The sequence below is a fragment of the Arachis hypogaea genome, chromosome 17 (genome assembly GCF_003086295.3).
Source record: "Arachis hypogaea cultivar Tifrunner chromosome 17, arahy.Tifrunner.gnm2.J5K5, whole genome shotgun sequence".
Lineage (NCBI taxonomy): Eukaryota > Viridiplantae > Streptophyta > Magnoliopsida > Fabales > Fabaceae > Arachis > Arachis hypogaea.
In genome coordinates this window covers 20,579,237-20,594,654 of record NC_092052.1, presented here as the reverse complement: position 1 = coordinate 20,594,654, position 15,418 = coordinate 20,579,237, and the positions used below count along the sequence as shown (strand labels likewise).

The 15,418-nt window shown below is 29.5% G+C and overlaps 2 long non-coding RNA genes across 2 annotated transcripts; both read left to right on the top strand.

Annotated features, from left to right (window-relative positions):
• The first annotated feature begins 10,625 nt into the window (after positions 1 to 10,625).
• On the top strand, positions 10,626 to 12,342 carry LOC140181111 (uncharacterized). The gene is made up of 2 exons (XR_011875772.1): positions 10,626 to 10,969; positions 12,146 to 12,342. It is a non-coding gene; the product is annotated as an uncharacterized lncRNA (long non-coding RNA).
• A 1,159-nt stretch (positions 12,343 to 13,501) lies between these two features.
• LOC140181110 (uncharacterized) lies at positions 13,502 to 15,221 on the top strand. The gene is made up of 2 exons (XR_011875771.1): positions 13,502 to 13,848; positions 15,025 to 15,221. It is a non-coding gene; the product is annotated as an uncharacterized lncRNA (long non-coding RNA).
• The last annotated feature ends 197 nt before the right edge of the window (positions 15,222 to 15,418 follow it).

Genomic DNA, 15,418 nt, shown 5'->3' with positions numbered 1-15,418 from the left:
CTATTTTCTCTGCTCTTTTTTAGGATGACAGATAAAAAAGAAAAGGATAAAGAAAAGGCCACTGGCCCAAGTACGAGGAAGAGAACTCAACAGACTGCTAAAATAGCGGATAAGCCACTCTCTGAGAGACAGATCAGTGAGAGGGACAGAATTAATTAGAGCACACCTCCCACTAAACCATGTAAGTTCACCAACCTTTACTCGTAGCTGAATTTCCCAGATTTTTAGAGGAGCAGCTTCCATGTCGAGAAGAAGCTCCAGATCTCTGCTGATATACAAAGGTTTACTGAGTATCGGATCAATCAGCAGGGATGGATATTCTTAGATCGGGAATTGATAGGAGTGAATGCGTCATGGATCCATGAGTTTTACTACAACTATTACAGAGCAATCCTTGACGCAGTTCTCCTTCGCAGTAAGCAGATCTTGGTTACAGAAGAGGTCATTGAAGATGTCCTCTATTTCCCGTCTCGAGCTACTAAGAAGGATGAATTTCAGAAGGCATATGAGGACCGACTCACTATGGACTTTGACTGGGATGCAGTCCTGAGAGTGATTGCACATCCAGACAGCTAGTGGATATATGGTACTTAGAAACCGATCCCGAGAGCCATCGCCATCAAGTGTCTTACTATTGAGGCTTGGTTATGGCATAAGATCCTATCCAATTACGTGATGCCAAGTACTCATGAGACAGATTTTACCGTAGACATGGCAATACTAATCTGGTGCGTCTTGGAGTTGGAGGGTAAACAACTGTACCTTCTAAGGCTCATTAGAAAATACATGGGCCGGACGCATCACATCGGCAACCTAGGATTCTCATGTCTGATTATTTAGCTAGGTCTGAGAGCTGAAGTAGTTTGGAAAGATGTAGATGAGAGACCGACACTCGCCGATAGCAAAAAGATTATTCCACATGGCGACTGGTTCAACGATCTGCCATTCACCTAACGCTGAGGCCGCAGTAGGGCAACAACATCTGGGGCAGGTACTTCATCAGTCAAGCAGAAACACCACTGACATCAGTAACATTACCATCATCATCACAGCTCATATAACCAAAATACTTATCAGTGTTGATAATAAATAAATTATTTTTAAAATAATTTTTTGGCAGAATTTTAATTTTTCATAAATAGAAAGATTTTCTAAATATATAAAATTAAAAATACATCTGGCTCCATCAAATATAAATTTCCCTATAAAATAATCTATTTTATTAGTAATATAGATCAGATATAGAAGACTTTGTTCACCAAAAATATAGATAGAGACTTTTTTTTAAACTATATTGCTATCTACTATAAAATTAAACGTAGCGGCATATATAGATTTGGTAAGAATATACTATAATTTTAGAAAATATTATTATAAAGAATCAGGAGCAGATTTAATTATTAAAGAGGATCGTTAATATAAAAATTATTAAAAAAATAATTTTTATAATATTTAAATAAAAGGATCAAATTATTTTTAAAGAGATAAATATATTTTTAATAATTTTTTATTTCTTTTTTTATAAATATATTTTTTTATTTTTTATTATATTTAAATTTTTATTTATACATCTTTATTTATCACAATAATTTATTGTTAATAAATTTTTTAATCTTCAATTCACTATTATTAGTAAGTCTTTTTATTTGTGTTTTTTTTATTTGTTTATCTTTCGTAAAAAATTACTTCTCTTGATTCTTGTATGTAATTAACAACAATTATTGGTTTATCGTAAACATTTGTTTAATGTTTTTCTAATTTTGAATTAAAATTGTGTAATTCAAAAATAAAAATTAATAAAACAAAACAAAAGAATTTAAAAATAAAATACTTTCTATAAAATTTTTAATTGATATAATTTCATTACAAGTCAAAGATTTAATGAATAATTATGTATTATCTAAAGTTAAACAACTCTGAAATTTTTATACTACTATTCCTTATACTTCTATACAAATAGATGATGTTAGTACACTAAATTTATTCGAGAGAAGTTGATGTTGAGTTGAGTAAATCTTAGTTCAAATTTTTCATGTTTAATATCATCTCTTTTTAGTTTGACATCACCTTGCTCAGATTCAGCTACCTGAAAAATTTTGGAGTTCACTACAAAAAACATAATGTTGGCATATCTTGACAATGTATACAGATTTGCATAATTTTAAAAAAATAAATATAATGTTATTAATAAAATATTTGCAACAATTAAAATTTAGAGTTTTACTAAAGTTACAGAAAATACTACTTACTACTAAAGTTTATTAGCATTTCTCATTAAGTAGTTAACTTTAAATTAGGGTTAAGTTCAATTTTGGTCCCTAATGTAGGGGTCGAAAATCGGAATCGTTCCTAACTTTTTTTTTGCTACAAAATGATCCCTAAATTTCAGTTTGTTTTAAAATCGTACTTTTTACCAATTTTATTTTTTTATTACCAAATTACCCCTCATTAAAAAAATTATAAAATAAAATAAATATAAAATAAATAAATAAAAGAAGAAAGAAAGGGATACGATGAGGGGGTGGGGAGAGAAAGAAAGCAGGGGGCGCGAGAAAAAGGGGGGAGGGGGAGGGGGATGGGGAGGGAAGGGGGACCGCCGCACCACCGCACCGCTGCCCGCCGCCTTGCCGCCCTCCGGCACCGCATCGCACCACCGCACCACCACCACCACCTCCTCCTCCTCCTCCTCCTCCTCCTCCTCCTCCTCCTCCTCGCTGCTGCCACTGGTCTTCATTACCGCCGTCGCTCTTCGCTCCGCCGCCGCTCTTCGCTCCGCCGCCGCTCTTCGCTGCCGCCGCCGCTCTGCTCCTCGGGAAAAGGGGGAAGGGAACGCGAAGGGAGAAGAGAGGGGGTTTCGGGAAGAAGAGGGGGAAGGGGAAGGGTCCTCGCTGCCGCCACCGGTCTTCACGGACGCCACCGCTCTTCGCTCGGTCGCCGGGGTCGCTGCTTCTCACCGGTTTCTGGTTTCTTATGATTTCTTCTGGTTCTGCTGCTTCTGCATGCTTATGATTATCAATCTGGTTTCTGTGTTGTTGTTGTTCTTTTGATTCCATTATCCATTGAGTTCTAAATTATGGGTTTTCGTTTTTCTGATTTTGGGTTCTGAGTTTTGAAGATGACGATGATTTTGAGTTCTGGATTTTTGTTCTTCTATTATTGTTGTTCTTCTATTTCTTGCTGTTTTTATTGTTGTTTGTTTGAGTTCAGATGATGATTTTTTCTGAGTTCTGAGTTTTGATGATGATGATTTTTCTGAGTTCTGAGTTCTGATTTGGCTTGAATTTGGAATTTTGATGCTGCTTAGATCCATTGTTGTTCTTCTGGGTTTGTGCATCTGCTTCTGGTTTCTGGTTAATGTTGAGGAAGAAGATGGGTGTTGAGGAAGAAGAGGGGAGGGAGGAGTATTTTCGTCCATCGGACGATTTTAAAACAAAATAAAACTTTGGGGACCATTTTGTAGCAAAAAAAAAAGTTGGGGACGAAACAAATTTTTAACCCCTACGTTAGGGACTAAAATCGAACTTAACCCCTTCAAATTATGACTACCAACTCTTTACATTTAAGACCAAGAGTGTTGCTTTAAATCTCTGAACTAGTTTTGTAGTTAGCATATTTTGCTCATAGCATGTTTTACAAATGGCTGAGCTTAAATTTTGGTTTAGAATATCCAAGAATTTTCTAACTTATTAACATAACAGCTAGGTATTATAGACAAAGATAATTAAGATGAAAATAAAACAATTCATAGATAAGTGTGAAGAGTTATTTGATGATGAGCATAATAGGATTCTATTAAACTCAAAAATAAAATAATTAGGCTAATAATAGAAGTATATACTATAATTGATCATTCAATAATATGTAAATAAAAATAATCTTTGAAACATAAAATAAACTTGAATTACAATTGAAGCAGCCATAATTATCTAGTGCATAGGAATATCCATTAGACTGCATAAAGCAATTTGAAAATTTTTTTATGTTAAAAGATTTTTCATTTTCTGAATTTTAAAAACCAAACTATGAAGTTATAATCTACTATACATATAAGACAAAGTACAAAACTATATAAACTTCATGAGTAAGACACTTTTTTCTAATTGAAGTAAGAGATTATTGATACAAAGAAAAGCAAAATACAGAACACATTGAAAATTTTAAATTCTCCTAACTTAACACAAGATATAAGGGATTTTTCGAAACACTAGCTAAATTTTGCTTTGGCTTGAGTTAAGTGTCTATTTCAATTTGTAACCAAAGGCAAACAGGTAATGTACTCAACAAAACAAATTACTTATTTTTTAAATAGTAAAATAAAATTAAAATAGAGGTCTTTGGTGATATTCTCTTTATTCATCATGGACAAACAAATAAATTTAGGTACCTCCATTCATATCAAATAAATGAAAAAGCATATAATCCATTAAATCCCAAGACATACATAAAAAAAAAGTTAGTAATTTTGACAAAAATTGCATAGTACACCTAAAAAAATGGATTATGGAGAATTCAGAGATGGAGAGGAACTCATCGCAAGAGTCCCAGCAGTGACAAAGGCAAAACATAGTCACCTAAATGTGACAAAAATATCTGTATACAAGAAGATGAAGTTGACAAAAATTAAGAAGATATGTCGAAAAAAAAAAGTACAGTAATAATAGAGATGATAAAGGAGGAGAAAATACGGAATAAAGAATAAGAAGAGGAGAAAAAATAATAAGATAATTTTATTATTTTAAATATTATTTATTGATTTTTTAATATAATATTTATTTAATTTTTTTAATAATTTTGATATGATTGGTCTTTTCTGTTAATTAAAATCTCTTGATGATTCTTTGACACTAATTTTCTCATAATTTTAGCTGAGACATAAGCATGCAAAGACATAAGAAAAGAATAAATAGCCAATCTAAATCAATCTACACCAAAATAACCATAATAACCATTTTCAATCATGCTATGTGATTATACATTCAATATGGCAATCACGTTAAAGTTTAACAGAATTCAATAACTAAAAAAAAGTTACTATTATGTTATATTTTACCATATTTTATAATTAATATATGGATTACATTATAGTATATATACATGAGACTAGTCGATTATTTTCAATCAAAACCCCACATCCAATTGTTCTAGATAGCTAGATTTATTATATTCTTTGATAGACACAAATCCATGGCATTTGCAAAGAGCATTAGTGTTGTAGTGGTATTCTTTTTACTATTGGTAACAGCAATGGCCCAAAGATGTAAGGTTAGAGCACCTCCTCGGGTGAGTAGTGAAACACATACTGAAGCAGATGCATTGAAGCACACTTTTCTGCTTTTTAATATTAATCATTTTAGATGTTTGTTATTCTTTTACCTTTTTTAAAACTTAATTTTAGTTGTTTCTCTATACCGAAATTTTTACAATACCGTCATATACTACAACAAAAATCAGTTGGTAATTTTTTAACGGTAATAACACGATAGCTACTATATATCTTATTTAATTTATGTTTTTGTTGTTATTATTATACATTATAATGACAATTATATAATTTTTGCGGCTATTAAAAAGGTCTTTACTAGCAATTATATAATTGCTACTAAAATCTTTTAACGACAAAGTATAAAACGGTTAATAGCTAATTGCCAATAAATATATTAGCGATTATTTTTATTATCGCTAAAAATAAATAAATAGCCACTAAAAATAATTTTTTTAGTAACCATAAAATTAAGGATGTCTCTTAAATTAAGGGTGTCATTATCCATTGTTTATATATGATTCAAAATCAACCACTTGTCTTAATCGTTTAAACTTTTCAAGTTTTTATTTTAAATTCTTTACGTATAATTCCAAGATGTTCGATGTTACTTAACTGATATTTTAGAGAAATATGTTATTGAGTTTAACTGTTGCATGTTGTTATATTGTTCTCTAATTTAATATGAGTGCAAAATATTTATGAGAATTGAGTAGATGATTTGTAAATATTTGTGCTGTTATGCTAAACATAATCTTATCTTAACTTATTGGGTAGAGTGAGTTTGTCTAAAATTATATAGCAAATCTAAAAGTCTAAAAAATATGGTTGTACATCTTTCTTTATTCCATCATTATGGCTGTAATTACTAACATATACATTAAATAACATGTGACAAAATCCAAAAATAATTTACACAATTGACAAAAATTAATATCATTCTCTCCAAAATAATGTGAATTTAATTTTTACGGCTGATATAAAAAACTTTTTAATGGATAATATATAAGTATTTTTATAAGTTTAGGTGTATTTTGATCATAATGATTGATGATTTGTCTATTTTTATTAAACGTGAGAGAAATAATTGAATAAATTGTCTTCTTTAGTCTATACCCTTTAATACATGATTGTGTACTTTTAAATAAGATTTTATTCAAAGAATAACACAATTAAAAATTATTTAATTTTGCAGGATTTTAATGATGATGCTTCTAGTGTACCTATTGATAGTGTTGTTCCTGATGCTCCAGATCAGCCATTTACGTACTCTGTTACAGGCCAGGCTTCTTCAATGGCATTTAATTTCCCAGTTCAACTATGGCTTTTATTCTCCATTTTTTATATGTTTTTGTTCTTAGCAATTTAATTAAAGAGTTATTTATTTGATGTTCTTATATTTTTGGTGTGTTATTCAAGAGATAGGGTTGTAGTACAATTTAGCTTTAGGAGAAAATGTTGTTTTTAATTCTAATCTTAGTTTAGAACATTAACATATTATGATATGTAATTGAAGGTTATATATTGAGTGAACTATTAATTTGGTCTTTTGACTATTTTTTAGAAGGTGAATTTTACCCTATTCTCTTTAAAATAAAGGATAAATTACCCGATATATACAGTGATTATCAATAAATTACCTTTCCACCAGAATTTACCACTATGTCAAGAATTTGAAGAATCAAACAGCATTAGACTTAGCTGAAGTTCATGATTTGCCAACGATTACAGAAACATTATTTAAAGTGAAAGCAAAACGTGGTGCATCAGTTGATGATGATTCCAACCGTGAAGACAAACTAAAATTTAATTCACTTCGGTCACTTGTTTTTATACTAATGGATCGCAATAGAATGCAAATAAGGTAACATCAACGCAACGCTGTCATGGTAGTTGCTACTCTCATCGTGACCACAATTTATCGAACTGTTCTGAGTCCCCCAGGTGGACTCACTCAGGGCGGTAGCGACAATGGTCCAAATAGTAATAATCTTGTAAACGCTACTTCATCCCTCAATTCTACTTCAGTAGGAAAATCTGTCTTGTCAGGCAATGTTTTCGGTACTATGTGTAAAGATTTTTAAAAATGAAATATTGTTATCAAATTTTAAGAGAAACATAGCGTCAATTGAAAAGAAAAGAGAAGATAACGTGAATCTTGAAGTTCTAATGGAAGGATAATTTACCGATAATCATTGATAATCATTGTATATGTCACGAGGGGTAATTTACCCTTTATTTTAAGGAGGGTATGGTAGACTTCACCTTTTTAGAATGATAATGCGACTCTTGAAAATAAAAATGATTTATTTTGGTCTCTGTTCTTTACTTTTGTAACACAATGTGGTTTTTGTGGATGTTTTTTCATCAACTCTGAACGCTGCCGTATCAGGTTTAGAAATGGACGGGGTCTAATTGTCTCTAAATTCAAATTAGTTAAGGGTTTATTTCTCTCTATTTTTTAAATAATATTTTTTTATTCATTATATTAATATTCTTTTTTCAATAAATTATTGAATATATGGTATAATAAATACAAACTAATTAAAAAATTATTCAAATTTAAAAATATCATTTATTAAGAAACTAAATAAATAATTTTTAAATATAATTTTTAAATATATATAAATAATAAATATTAAAATTTGGTTAATACATTAATAATAATAACCCTATGATATATTATTAGTATTATGATCTAGATACTTTTTACCATAAAATAAAAATTAATGAACACATTATTTGATATATAGTAAAATTTTTTTTAGTAATAACAAATTTAATTTTTTTATCTCTTTAAACTAAATTAATAATTCTATTTGATATCTTTGAACTAATATATATATATATATATATATATATTATAGAGACCATTTATAAACTCAACAAACTCAAAGTATCAATAATATTTTGAGTAAAATATATGTAAATTTAATTAAATTTTAGTATACATAAAATTTTAGTTAATCCACATTATTCTTATATTGATAAATTTTCATCAATTTATAACCTTATGAGAATATGTATTATTAATAGATTAATAATATTATTGATGATACAAATAGAATTATGGTTTAATTACTGTGTTAGTCCCTATCGTTTCGTGAAATTTTCAATTAGGTCCTTATAATTTTTTTCTTTTTAATTGGGTCCCTGCACTAATTTTTTTTTTCAATTAAGTCCCTCTTAGTAGTAATTGGCTTAATTTTATAGGGACCCAACTAAAAAAAGAGAATTGGTATAGGGACCTAAATAAAAGGAAAAAAAAAGTGTAGGGACCCAATTAAAAAAAATTTTGTGCAAGGACTCAATTAAAAGGAAAAAAAGTATAGGGACCTAATTGAAAATTTCGCGAAACTATAGGGACCAACAGAGTAATTAAACCTAGAATTATTAACTTAGTTTAAAGAGAGAAAAAAAATTAAATTTGTTATTACTCAAAAATTTTTTACTATATATCAAATAATGTGTTCATTAATTTTTATTTTATTGTAAAAATTATCTAGATCATAATACTAATAGTATATCATAGGATTATTATTATTAATGTATTAACCGTATTTTAATATTTATTATTTATATATTTAAAAATTATATTTGAGAATTATTTATTTAGTTTCATAATAAATAATATTTTTTAATTTGAATAATTTATTAATTAGTTTGTACTTATTATACCATATATTCAATAATTTATTGAAAAAAGAATATTAATATAATGAATAAAAAAATAATTTGAAAAAGATATTGCTTAAAGAATAAGGATAAATAAACCCCTAATCAATTTGAATTTAGAGACAATTAGACTCCTATCCATTTCTGAACCGGACACGTTTCGTTTAGAGTTGTTAGAAAAACACCCACAAAAACCGCGTTGTGTCACGGAAGTAGAGGATAAAGATCAAAGTGGATCGTCTTTGTCTTAAGAAGTCGCATTGTCATTCTAAAAAATGGACCAATAGTTTCACTCTCATATATTCCCGAATTATTTTTTAGATGTTAATGTATAAAAGGATAAATTAATACATTTTAAAAAATTGTTATTATTCCGTTTTAAATTGATTAGTCTATAAAAACACAAATTTTTTATAACAAACTAAAACATAAAATTTTAATTTATATTCTTATTAATTTTATTTTTTATATATTTTACTTGAGTGCAAATAATAAAATTTCTTTTTGATCTTTGTTCTTTTTTAATTTAGACAATTAACACTTTAATTATTGAAAAATGATAACTCGCTCTCTATCCTTCTTTTTTTCTTAGATGTATAAACATTTTTATAAGAATCTTCGACAAAAGATAACAGAAAATGCTTATATGTGATATTAACTTGTATGATATGACTTTTACCTATTTTATATACAAATGATAATAATTTGATTGAGACTGTTTGCATATATACAATCATCAAAATGACATTGCAAAGAGATTATGACTATTTGATTGGAACATCATTTGAATGATTATTAAAGAGTTAAATAGTCCTAATCAAATGGTTATTATTTACGTAGAACTAATAAAGATTAAATCACACAAATTATATCACATGTAAGTATTTTTTATCATTTTTTTATAAAAAGTTTCATAGAATTCATGCATCTAATGAAAAAAAAATAAAAAACAGATTATCATTTTTTAATTATTAAAATACAAATTTTTTAAATTGTAAAAGGATAAGAGCCGAAAAAAAAGTTTATTTTATATTTTTATTGACATTTAAATTTCAATGTTAAAAAAATAGAAATTATGTAGTGTAACTATTCATATTATATTTTTCTTCCTCAATTTTATTGGCAAAATTAAGGTAGAGATATACGTTTTTAATTTCGCTCTTATTATCTGCGAAATTGTATTTTTCTTTTTTTTTTTTTACAAAGTCAATCTGCAAAATTGAAGAATTTGCCAAAATTGAGACATAGTGCACAAAAATATAATTCCTTCTACTGTAAAACCCCAGATTTTTGAAAATTAAACAATTAGCTATTTATGAGCTAATATATTATATTGAGATGTAATTTTTGAGAAAATTATTTTTAACAAAAATAATTAAATAAAATTTTAATGATTATTGAAGTTTAATTTAATTATTATTTATTTTATTACATTTATTATTATTATTATTATTATTATTATTATTATTATTATTATTATTATTATTATTCCCATCGGCCGAAAGCCTTTAAGGAAATGAAAGAATAAAAAAAAAAAAAAAATGGAATGTGTTACTTGCTAAGCTTTATATGCATGTGTGTATATATATATATATATATATATATATATATATATATATATAATCAATGACACATAAGTCTTCCATGTGTCACCTTAACACTAATTATCCATTTTTCTTTCATTAACCATTCCTTCTCCAAGCAATACTGAATCATTTTCTTTGGGAAAATGAAGAGAATGTCGTGAGTGAGAGAGAACGAGAGAACAATGGCACCGTGAACATTCAGTCTCAATTTCTTGCGATATGTAACTCCAATTAAAAATCTAATCCGATAAAAGTGTTCGTATCCTTCTTCTCTACGTGTTGGCGTTACTTTTGTTCGGTGGAAGTCGACGGTGACGTAGCTCCCCTAACCCTTGAGTTCGGTTAACTGGAGTTCTAGGAAGCACAGACGATTTCTGACGCTTTCTCCTTCGGCAACTCGGTCAGAAAGTTTCTCCAGAGCTTTCGATAATTTTGATTTCATACGAAGGTAGGGGGTTTAACTTAAACGATTTTAATTTAAGAATGCCCATAAAGTTTATTGAGTAATTGCAAATAGTTTTAATTGTTGTGGTTAGTTGATTGGCTATATGGATGTTGAATTGTGGGCTGTGGATTGATTGAATATGTATTCGATTTCTTGATTGAAAAAAAATTGAAAATGGTTCAGTTGGGACCCGAAAAAGGGTGGCTAACCCCGAATTTTAGGGGAAGTGCTGCCGAAATTTTATAAAATCTGAGGTTTTATTTAAAAAGTTATTTTAAAAGATTTGGTTTTGGAAAATTAAATTATTTAAAATATATTTAGTTAAGAAAAGATTTATTCTATTTTAAAGTTTGATTTATTAAGAAAAATATAATGTTTTAAACTCAATCTTTTAAGGAGAGATTTTGTTTTAAGTAAAGATTTGAGCTCGGTTTATTAAGAAAAGGAATCTCTGCCACAGGAGAGCAGAGAACAAGGATTTAAAAAATATATTAATTAATGAAGTGTCTGCCACAGGAGAGCAGATGTGACATTGTTTGGGCCTTAGTGCCAAATGTAAAGTGGGGACGCCCACACACTGAGAACTGTTTTCCAGATGTACGCTTATTGATTTGGAAAGTCACACTGTATGCGGCCTGGCCGTACGACTTATAAGCACACTGTATGCATCTGGAAAGCCATACCTGGGACTTGTGCCTGGGTAATGTCGGGAGCGGGTAGGCAACCGACACATGAGCTCATGGCCTGCGTTAGGGATAGACATGCATCATATTGATTGCGCATTTACATTTGATTGCGCTTGCCTGTTTTATTACTTTGTGATTGTATTGTTTGTCTTGTTGTGACTTGCTTGTACATTGAATTGAATCTCTTGCTTGCACTATTTATTTGTGAGTGTATTAAAGTGATTACGAGTTGACATTTGACTGAGATTAACTATGTGGCTGAGAGGCAGAAAATGTGACTAGTTTTATATTTAAAATTTGTTTTGAGTTTAGAAATTTAAAGAAAAGTAATTATTTATCTAAAGTAGAAATAAAAGTATTTCCAAAGGGTTAACAAAATAGTTTTATTGAGTAAAGTTAATTATTTACATTAAATTCATTACTTTTACGGCATTCCCATTCCCTACTGAGAACGTGTGGTTTGTTCTCACCCCAAAATCTTCCACCCTTTCAGTGACACAGGTTCGAAGATTCAGTTAGAAGATGCAGACGACTAGTAGATTTACTTGTGATTCCTGTTATTTTTATAGAGTTCCCTCGCCCTTGTTGCTTTAGGTTTTATTTTATTCAGAGGGATAGGTATTGTATTTGAGTTTTATATTGAATTCTTTTGTATAGTATTTATTATTATTAATAATTGTGTGATTTGAATTACTACAAAATAATTTTCTGATATTTTCTTATAAACTGAAACGCGATATCGACCTAAAGGCTCAATATTAAATAGTAAATAAGGAGAACAGGTTAGTAACTCCTTATCTTTGGTACGATCATGACGTGCTAAAGGTTAGGGTGTTACATTATGGTATCAGAGCAGTTCGTTCCCGTTAGAGCCTTGGGAATGGACTGACTATGCTTTACTGCATACTCTGAGTGTTTGTCATGCAGTAGGACTTGTCCCACTGACAAGAGTTTGAGTTTCAAATGCATGATTGTCTATTGATTAATGCTGTTAGTCAACCGTTGCATCTCTCATGGTATTAGGTTTGGCCAACTTAATACTAATGATTCATGTATATGGAAACACTAATGGATTATCATAGACGAGATAGAAGTAATAGGTAACGTGAATCGTGGGTTTTGGGAACGTTAGAAGTTAAGTTTAGGGGTTAGCTCCGTTTCAACGCATAATCCTTATTCGTGCTAATGTGAATCTCTTCCTTGGTTGTTTGCCGTAAGACTTTTTGTTTCAAATTTCTTTCATCAGATATGGTTTCTTTCACATTTGCAAACTGAACATGCCACATCTCTCTATTTCTTTTCTTCGATTTTTTTTGAAAATGGAGTTGATATGAATCTTTTCTGTTTTATATCAATTTTCGAGGACGAAAATTTTTTATAAGTGGGGTAGGATGTAAAACCCCAGATTTTTGAAAATTAAACAATTAGCTATTTATGAGCTAATATATTATATTGAGATGTAATTTTTGAGAAAATTATTTTTAACAAAAATAATTAAATAAAATTTTAATGATTATTGAAGTTTAATTTAATTATTATTTATTTTATTACATTTATTATTATTATTATTATTATTATTATTATTATTCCCATCGGCCGAAAGCCTTTAAGGAAATGAAAGAATAAAAAAAAAAAAAAAATGGAATGTGTTACTTGCTAAGCTTTATATGCATGTGTGTATATATATATATATATATATATATATATATATATATATATATATATATATATATATATATATATATATATATATATATATATATATATATATATATATATATATAATCAATGACACATAAGTCTTCCATGTGTCACCTTAACACTAATTATCCATTTTTCTTTCATTAACCATTCCTTCTCCAAGCAATACTGAATCATTTTCTTTGGGAAAATGAAGAGAATGTCGTGAGTGAGAGAGAACGAGAGAACAATGGCACCGTGAACATTCAGTCTCAATTTCTTGCGATATGTAACTCCAATTAAAAATCTAATCCGATAAAAGTGTTCGTATCCTTCTTCTCTACGTGTTGGCGTTACTTTTGTTCGGTGGAAGTCGACGGTGACGTAGCTCCCCTAACCCTTGAGTTCGGTTAACTGGAGTTCTAGGAAGCACAGACGATTTCTGACGCTTTCTCCTTCGGCAACTCGGTCAGAAAGTTTCTCCAGAGCTTTCGATAATTTTGATTTCATACGAAGGTAGGGGGTTTAACTTAAACGATTTTAATTTAAGAATGCCCATAAAGTTTATTGAGTAATTGCAAATAGTTTTAATTGTTGTGGTTAGTTGATTGGCTATATGGATGTTGAATTGTGGGCTGTGGATTGATTGAATATGTATTCGATTTCTTGATTGAAAAAAAATTGAAAATGGTTCAGTTGGGACCCGAAAAAGGGTGGCTAACCCCGAATTTTAGGGGAAGTGCTGCCGAAATTTTATAAAATCTGAGGTTTTATTTAAAAAGTTATTTTAAAAGATTTGGTTTTGGAAAATTAAATTATTTAAAATATATTTAGTTAAGAAAAGATTTATTCTATTTTAAAGTTTGATTTATTAAGAAAAATATAATGTTTTAAACCCAATCTTTTAAGGAGAGATTTTGTTTTAAGTAAAGATTTGAGCTCGGTTTATTAAGAAAAGGAATCTCTGCCACAGGAGAGCAGAGAACAAGGATTTAAAAAATATATTAATTAATGAAGTGTCTGCCACAGGAGAGCAGATGTGACATTGTTTGGGCCTTAGTGCCAAATGTAAAGTGGGGACGCCCACACACTGAGAACTGTTTTCCAGATGTACGCTTATTGATTTGGAAAGTCACACTGTATGCGGCCTGGCCGTACGACTTATAAGCACACTGTATGCATCTGGAAAGCCATACCTGGGACTTGTGCCTGGGTAATGTCGGGAGCGGGTAGGCAACCGACACATGAGCTCATGGCCTGCGTTAGGGATAGACATGCATCATATTGATTGCGCATTTACATTTGATTGCGCTTGCCTGTTTTATTACTTTGTGATTGTATTGTTTGTCTTGTTGTGACTTGCTTGTACATTGAATTGAATCTCTTGCTTGCACTATTTATTTGTGAGTGTATTAAAGTGATTACGAGTTGACATTTGACTGAGATTAACTATGTGGCTGAGAGGCAGAAAATGTGACTAGTTTTATATTTAAAATTTGTTTTGAGTTTAGAAATTTAAAGAAAAGTAATTATTTATCTAAAGTAGAAATAAAAGTATTTCCAAAGGGTTAACAAAATAGTTTTATTGAGTAAAGTTAATTATTTACATTAAATTCATTACTTTTACGGCATTCCCATTCCCTACTGAGAACGTGTGGTTTGTTCTCACCCCAAAATCTTCCACCCTTTCAGTGACACAGGTTCGAAGATTCAGTTAGAAGATGCAGACGACTAGTAGATTTACTTGTGATTCCTGTTATTTTTATAGAGTTCCCTCGCCCTTGTTGCTTTAGGTTTTATTTTATTCAGAGGGATAGGTATTGTATTTGAGTTTTATATTGAATTCTTTTGTATAGTATTTATTATTATTAATAATTGTGTGATTTGAATTACTACAAAATAATTTTCTGATATTTTCTTATAAACTGAAACGCGATATCGACCTAAAGGCTCAATATTAAATAGTAAATAAGGAGAACAGGTTAGTAACTCCTTATCTTTGGTACGATCATGACGTGCTAAAGGTTAGGGTGTTACATCTACTATCACTGAGTATCACTTAAATTAAAAAATATGAAATTTTTTA